Here is an 8907-nt window from a genome sequence, read left to right on the forward strand (position 1 = left end):
AATTGCTCAACCCGGAGATTTGCGGCAACATCCCATTCCAAGTTCAACTTTCTCAAAGCCCACATAGCCTTGTGTTCCAATTCCACCGGAAGATGACAAGCTTTTCCAAACACCAACCGATACGGAGGCATACCAATTGGGGTCTTGTAAGCCGTCCGATAAGCCCAAAGAGCATCATCCAATTTCTTCGACCAATCGGTCCTATTAGCATTTACCGTCTTGGACAAGATACTCTTTATTTCTCGGTTGGATACTTCCACTTGACCGCGGACCGCACTGGGTTTAATTTTGAAACCTTTGCAGGAAGTAGCCCACGCGGACCGCACAACTTGGGACCCGGCCGCGCAAGTCCAATGCGGGCCGCAAAAATATGACCGCGGCCGCTTTGAGAAAACTTCAGAGAACCTGCATCTTCAGCTTATGCCAGTGCATTTTTTTATACTTTGTTTTGCACTGCTTCAATACAATCCCTGCAACATCTCACAAACAATTAGCTCAAAAATCCTAATCTACAAAGAAAATCAAAGAGAAAGAAAAAGACATGGGTTGCCTCCCAAGAAGCGCCCGATTTAACGTCGCGACACGACGCATCTTACCATCATATCACTTCAAATGAATAAGTGTCACCACGTGGCTATCATCAATCTTTCCCAAATAGTGCTTGACACGATGTCCATTGACCCGGAATAATTCACCATTCTTGTTCTTGAGATCAAGAGCACCAAAAGGAGTCACACATACCACTTCAAAAGAGCCACTCCACTTAGACTTGAGCTTCCCGGGAAATAACCTCAACCGGGAGTTGAAAAGAAGAACCATATCACCAACCTTGAATACCTTTCCCCGAGCATATTTGTCGTGAAGGTACTTCATCTTGTCCTTATACAAGGACGAGCTGGAGTAGGCATGAAATCCAAACTCATCAAGCAACCCGGAGATTTGCGGCAACATCCCATTCCAAGTTCAACTTTCTCAAAGCCCACATAGCCTTGTGTTCCAATTCCACCGGAAGATGACAAGCTTTTCCAAACACCAACCGATACGGAGGCATACCAATTGGGGTCTTGTAAGCCGTCCGATAAGCCCAAAGAGCATCATCCAATTTCTTTGACCAATCGGTCCTATTAGCATTTACCGTCTTGGACAAGATACTCTTTATTTCTCGGTTGGATACTTCCACTTGACCGCGGACCGCACTGGGTTTAATTTTGAAACCTTTGCAGGAAGTAGCCCACGCGGACCGCACAACTTGGGACCCGGCCGCGCAAGTCCAATGCGGGCCGCAAAAATATGACCGCGGCCGCTTTGAGAAAACTTCAGAGAACCTGCATCTTCAGCTTATGCCAGTGCATTTTTTTATACTTTGTTTTGCACTGCTTCAATACAATCCCTGCAACATCTCACAAACAACTAGCTCAAAAATCCTAATCTACAAAGAAAATCAAAGAGAAAGAAAAAGACATGGGTTGCCTCCCAAGAAGTGCTCGATTTAACGTCGCGGCACGACGCATCTTACCATCATATCACTTCAAATGAATAAGTGCCACCACGTGGCTATCATCAATCTTTCCCAAATAGTGCTTGACACGATGTCCATTGACCCGGAATATTTCACCATTCTTGTTCTTGAGATCAAGAGCACCAAAAGGAGTCACACATACCACTTCAAAAGGGCCACTCCACTTAGACTTGAGCTTCCCGGGAAATAACCTCAACCGGGAGTTTAAAAGAAGAACCATATCACCAACCTTGAATTCCTTTCCCCGAGCATATTTGTCATGAAGGTACTTTATCTTGTCCTTACACAAGGACGAGAAGCTCATTTAATTGCTCAAACCGGAAATTTGCGGCAACATCCCATTCCAAGTTCAACTTTCTCAAAGCCCACATAGCCTTGTGTTCCAATTCCACCGGAAGATGACAAGCTTTTCCAAACACCAACCGATACGGAGACATACCAATTGGGGTCTTGTAAGCCGTCCGATAAGCCCAAAGAGCATCATCCAATTTCTTCGACCAATCGGTCCCATTAGCATTTACCGTCTTGGACAAGATACTCTTTATTTCTCGGTTGGATACTTCCACATGACCATTGGCTTGAGGATGATAGGGAGTGGTCACTTTGTGATTTACACCATACTTTGCAAGTAATGAATCAAAAGACTTGTTGCAAAAGTGAGACCCCCCATCACTAATGATAGCACGAGGGGTACCAAACCTTGTGAAAATACTCCTTTTCAAGAATGCTACTACACTTCAGGCTTCATTGTTGGGTAAAGCCACGACTTCCACCCACTTTGATACATAATCCACCGCCACGAGAATATAAGTGTTACCACAAGAGCTCATGAACGGACCCATGAAATCGATGCCCCAAACATCAAAAATATCCACCTCGAGAATCGTGTTGAGAGGCATCTCGTCCCTTTTTGAAATTCCGCCGGCCATTTGGCATGCATCACATCTCTTCACCAAATCACTAGCATCTTTAAACAACATTGGCCAATAGAAACCACAACTCAAAACCTTTGAAGCCGTCCTCACCCCTCCGTGATGGCCACCATAGGGAGAGGAGTGACAAGCCTCCAATATGCTCAACTGTTCACCTTCCGGGACACATCTTCTTATTACTCCATCCGTGCAGATTTTGAACAAGTACGGATCATCCCAATAAAAATCCAAACTATCCCGTTTGAGTTTCTTCTTTTGGTTGGAAGAGAGCTCAGACGGGGCAGTTCCAATCACAATGAAGTTGGCGATGTCCGCAAACCATGGTAGGTCACTCATTGACACAGAGAGAAGTTGCTCGTCGGGGAATGCATCATTTATCACGAGACCGTCACATGGCCTCCCTTCTTCCTCTAGCCGGGACAAATGGTCCGCAACTTGGTTCTCACTTCCCCTCCGATCCACTATCTCTAAGTCAAATTCTTGAAGAAGCAACACCCATATCATCAATCTTGCTTTGGAATCCTTTTTGGTCATTAAATATCGAAGGGCTGCATGGTCCGTGTGCACAATCACCTTGGCCCCCATAAGATAGGGCCGAAATTTCTCCATGGCAAATACAATGGCCAATAGCTCCTTCTCCGTCACCGTGTAGTTCCGTTGAGCCTCATTCATAGTCTTACTTGCATAATACACGGGATGGAACATTTTGTTAACCCGTTGACCCAACACCGCCCCCAATGCAACATCACTAGCATCACACATCAATTCAAAGGGCAAACTCCAATTAGGCGCGGTTATGATTGGGGTAGTGGTCAACTTGTGTTTTAAGAGCTCAAAAGCCTCCATGCATTTTTCATCAAAAACGAACTTGGCATCTTTATCTAGTAGCTTGCACAATGGATTCACAACCCCCGAGTAAGTCTTTGATAAACCGCCGGTAGAACCCGGCGTGACCAAGAAAACTCCTCACCCCTTTGACAGAAGTAGGGGGAGGGAGTCTAGAAATCACCTCGATTTTTGCCTTATCAACCTCAATCCCATTTTTTGAAATCTTGTGGCCGAGCACTACACCTTCTTCCACCATAAAATGGCATTTCTCCCAATTGAGAACTAGGTTAGTTTCTTCACAGCGAGCCAAAACTCTATCCAGATTCACCAAACATGCATCAAAAGAGTCACCAACCACACTAAAGTCGTCCATAAAGACCTCCAATATGTCTTCCACCATATCAGTGAAAATAGCCATCATGCATCGTTGGAAGGTCGCCGGAGCATTGCACAATCCTAACGGCATCCGGGAGAAAGCAAATGTTCCATAGGGGCATGTAAAAGTAGTCTTCTCTTGGTCCTCAGGGGCTATTAAAATTTGATTGTAGCCCGAGTACCCATCCAAGAAACAATAGAATGCTCTCCCCGCGAGACGATCAAGCATTTGGTCGAGGAATGGCAAGGGAAAATGATCCTTGCGGGTCACCTTGTTGAGCTTCCGGTAGTCCATACAAACTCGCCACCCGGTAATGGTTCGAGTGGAATAGCTCATTGTGTCATTGGGCACCACCGTCATCCCTCCTTTCTTTGGCANGGATCCGTAGCAGGTACTCCAGTCCACCGATCGTAGCTCCCCTTCGTCCTCCATCAGCTTTTTGGTGAGCCCCTTTCCTCTCTGGGCCCTGCGTGGCTCAGGCCGCTTGTTTTTGGAGTCTTATTTTGATTTTTGTGTAAGGTATAGCCGGAGCCTTGTTACCGGCAAATACTATATTATCCTGTTGTACTTTTAGAGGCTCCGTAGACAGTAGATGTGGGTTAGAAGCTTGTGTAGATCCGTGTTTTTGTACATTGGTAACGAGTTGGTGATTTCATTACTATTATGTAAGTATGTATGTGTTTCGTAAATTAAAAAAGTGTTCTTAAATAAGCAAATTCTTGGAATAATTGAGTAAGGAAAAACATGGGGTAACATGTGGGTTAGGAAAGGTATCCAGGTTCAAATGTTCCATAAGGGCATGTAAAAGTAGTCTTCTCTTGGTCCTCCGAGGCTATTAAAATTTGATTGTAGTCCGAGTACCCATCCAAGAAACAATAGAATGCTCTTCCCGCGAGACGATCAAGCATTTGGTCGAGGAATGGCAAGGGAAAATGATCCTTGCGGGTCACCTTGTTGAGCTTCCGGTAGTCCATACAAACTCGCCACCCGGTAATGGTTCGAGTGGGAATAAGCTCATTGTTGTCATTGGGCACCAGTGTCATCCCTCCTTTCTTTGGCACACATTGGACTGGAGAAGTCCACGAACTGTCAGAGATTGGATAAACCACACCGGCGTCAAGCCACTTGATAACCTCTTTCTTTACCACTTCTTGCATTGCCTCGTTGAGTCCCCTTTGATGTTCAAGATATGGCCTTGCATCCTCCTCCAAGATGATCTTATGCATGCAAAATGCGGGGCTTATTCCCCTAATGTCCGCCAAAGTCCATCCTATTGCCCTTTTCCGCTTTTGAAGCACCTCCAAAGTGGCCTCAACCTGCAAGTTAGTAAGGCAAGAAGAAAGAATAACTGGAAGAGTAGAATTAGAGCCCAAAAATTCATACCTGAGGTGTGGAGGAAGTGGCTTCAACTCCAACACCGGTGGTTCCTCAATGGATGGTTTAGTTGGTGGAGTTTTGCGATTTTCAAGATCCAAAGATAGCTTCCTAGGCTCATATGAATATGAACCCATACCATTCAATGCATTCACGCACTCCACCCTACTAGCATCATCTTCCACATCCATGCCAAGAAGTACGGCCTCAAGGGGGTCTTCAACATTCATCATGGAACTTGTGTCATCCACTATCACAGATGTGACAATGTCTACAAGTGAACATACTTCCGTGCTATTAGGTTGCCTCATTGATTTGCCAACATGAAATACCACCTTTTCATCACCCACTCGAAATGTCAATTCACCTGCTTCAACATCAACCAAATCCTTCCCCGTAGCTAGGAAAGGTCTCCCAAGAATAATAGGCACTTCGAAATCCACTTCACAATCCAATATGACAAAGTCGGCCGGCAATATGAATTTGTCCACCCGGACAAGCACATCGTCAATTATTCCCAAAGTCCTTTTCATCGACCGGTCCGCCATTTGAAGTCTCATTGAGGTTGGCCTAGGTTGCCCAATTCCCAAAGTCTTGAACACTGAGTACAGCATAAAATTAATGCTAGCCCCCAAGTCACATAGGGCCTTAGCAAACTCCACACTCCCGATAGTGCAAGGAATAGTAAAAGCTCCGGGGTCTTCAAGTTTCGGGGCCATAGAATGCACAATCGCACTAACTTGGTGCGTCATCTTTATTGTTTCACACTCCATAGAACGCTTCTTGGTGACTAAATCCTTCATGAACTTTGCGTAACCAGGCATTTGTTCGAGTGCCTCTACCAAAGGAACATTGATTGTGAGGCTTTTCATCATATCTATGAATTTCTTGAACTGATTGTCACTCTTTTGCTTTGCTAACCGCTGAGGATAAGGAGGAGGTGGTCTAGGCAAGGGTGCCTTGGCTTTTGGCACCACCAGTTCCGGAATATCAATTATGTGTTCCCTAGACGGGTTCACGGCCTCTTGAGTTTCCACCTCGGCCTCATCAATACCTATTCTCACTTCCATGTCCACATTTGTCTCAACCACAAATTCATCAATCAAAGGATCTACATCTTCTCGGAGCTCAGTATCATCATTCACCACTTGCTTTTCATTTGAGGTCGGCATTGCACCACCTCTTCCACTTCTAGTTATAACTGCCATCACATGATTGTTACCCCCCTTTGGGTTCACTACCGTGTCACTTGGTAGCGCACCCTTAGGTCGGGTATTTAAAGCTTGAGAGATTTGTCCTATTTGCACCTCTAGGTTCCGGATAGATGTGTTATGTGAAGCCAATTGTGCGTCAGAATCTTGGTTCTTTTTCATCATCTGCTCGAACATCATTTCTATCCGTCCCATATCACTCCCGGAAGAACTAGACCCTTGCGACTGAAAGGGAGGTGGATTGTTTGGTTGTTGGAACATGGGGGCCTTTGAAAGCCTTGCCCCCTACCACCATTATTCCACCCCCCTTGATTGTTATTGTTGTTGCTCCAATTGTTGTTGTTCCCGTTCCAATTGCCTTGATTGTTACCTTGATTACCCCAATTGTTGTTCTGATTGTTATTGTTCCAATTGTTACCACCTTGTTGTTGATTATTGTTATTCCAATTTCCGCCGCCTTGTTGATTGCCCCAATTGCCTTGGGGGCGCCATTGTTGATTCCCTTGATTTCCTCTATTTCCTTGGTAGTTATTGACATATTGGCATTCCTCACTTTGATCATCATAACACTCGTTGGAATAACCACCACCATCATTGTTGTTGTCAAATTGATCACCATTGCCCTGAGGTTGTTGTTGCCCTCTTTGCCTCCTTTTTAGCATAGAAACATTCTCCATTGCATTGACTCGGCGCGAATTTTGTAGTTGTTGCAATTGCGCCTTCGCCAATTGATTCATTGTTGTTGTAAGTTCGGCAATAGCTTGGCCATGGTCATTCAACTCCTTGTGCAAATGGATGACCGTGGGGTCACCTTGGGGCACATTTGCTCGACTTTGCCATGCCGAAGAAGTGTCAGCCATTTCATCAAGTACATCACAAGCTTCTTGGTAAGAAAGTTTCATAAAATTCCCACCAGCCAATTGGTTCACAATGCACTGATTCGTGGGGTTGATGCCCCTATAAAAAGTCTGTTGGATCATCGCCTCAGTCATGTTGTTGTTAGGGCACTCCTTCACCATTGTTCTATATCGTTCCCATATCTCGTGCAAAGGTTCCGTTGGAATTTGCTTGAAAGCTAGAATTTCGTCCCGAAGAGCTGCCATATGACTTGGAGAAAAGAACTTGGCAATAAATTTGTCCGCCAATTCATCCCATGTAGTGATAGAATGATTTGGTAGCCTTTCTAACCAGTCCAACGCTTTACCCCGAAGAGAGAACGGGAAAAGCCTCAATCTCAACGCATCCTCGGACACGTTTGTTTGTTTGCTGCCCCAGCAAGTATCCACGAACCCCTTCAAGTGCTTGTATGCATTTTGGTCGGAGGCGCCCGTAAAATACCCTCGTTGCTCGAGCAAGGCCAACATAACATTTGTGATTTGAAAGTTCCCGCCCGGATTCGGGGAGGAACAATGGCACTCGCGTACCCTTGATTTGGAAGAAATCTTGGGACTGCTCTTGGAGGTGGCGGAGGAGGGTCTGGAACGTTGTCATTTATATTGGCCTGGCGGCCTCTCCTTGGTCCGGGAGGTACAAGAGGCACCTCCTCATCTCCAATATCCTCTACCTCCTCCCCCGCATTCACGTTCCCCAGAGGGTCATTTCCGTTTAAAGCCATAGTACCTGATTAATTGACACAAACAAAATTAGTAAACAAGAAGGAAAGAGAAGCAAAACACAAAACTAACCAAACCGATAGTCAACACCGTAAGCTCCCTGGCAACGGTGCCAAAAAGTTGATCGCTGCCGACTCAACACTACACTAAAGTAGGAAGAGCGGGTTGCAATAGCTTTTACCCGATAGTGGATCGGGATCGATTTTCCACAGGGAGCTAGAGAGGGAGTTGTATTATCTGCTTAGTTTAGAATTGTAGTTGTGCTTCTAATATCACTTCTAACATTTTCGGTTTTGGTTTTTATATCTTCTACTATAAGACTAATATTTGAAGCTAAATTATGCTATGGAGATAGTGCTAAGTTGTAATTAATATAGAGAAGAGCACTAGGGTCGTGGCATTACCTAGGTGGCTAACTAACGGGTAGATGCTACTAAGGGTAAATTGACTTATTTGGGGCTTATGCTATAACCATTGTTCAATTGTACCCACTCTCACACCTCTCGGTAGAGAGAGTAATTTTGCCCAATTGACTCTCTCGAGACCAATTGGGTAGGCCAATTTGACCAAGCAACTAGGGTTCAAGTGGGGTAATTACTCTCTCGAGGTTTAACCCGTTAATTGGGACTACTATTTCTCATGGGTCCATCCCACTTTCTTGTTGGGTCAATTTTGGGGTCATAGATTTTCTTTCTCAAGAAGAGTCAAACCCACCAAGCTTGAATCAGTGTTTGCAACCACCAATCCTTAATGAAAACCTAAAATTAACCCAAATAGCAAACACCCAATATCAATCTAGCCTTAGATTGCAACACCCATTAATTACACACACTAGGGTTGAGCCACAACCCTAGCTAGTAAGTTTAACTACTCATGCTAGATGCAAAAATTAAAGAAATAGATGAAGAAGCAAACATAATAATTGATTACTGAGGAAGAAATACAAAATTAGAGGTTAAAAAACGCCAAAAAATGGCTAAAACCCAATGTTACTCACGAGCTCAGCAGCCTTAGGTATATATAAAAACTTACCCTAAAAAAATTCGGAAAAAAA

The 8907-nt window shown here is 44.7% G+C and overlaps 1 pseudogene; it reads right to left on the bottom strand.

Moving 5' to 3' along the window:
* Positions 1-8907, bottom strand: part of LOC109229952 — a 167451-nt pseudogene that overhangs the window by 154210 nt on the left and 4334 nt on the right.

Source organism: Nicotiana attenuata, chromosome 7 (assembly GCF_001879085.1).
Source record: "Nicotiana attenuata strain UT chromosome 7, NIATTr2, whole genome shotgun sequence".
In the NCBI taxonomy this organism is placed as follows: Eukaryota; Viridiplantae; Streptophyta; class Magnoliopsida; order Solanales; family Solanaceae; genus Nicotiana; species Nicotiana attenuata.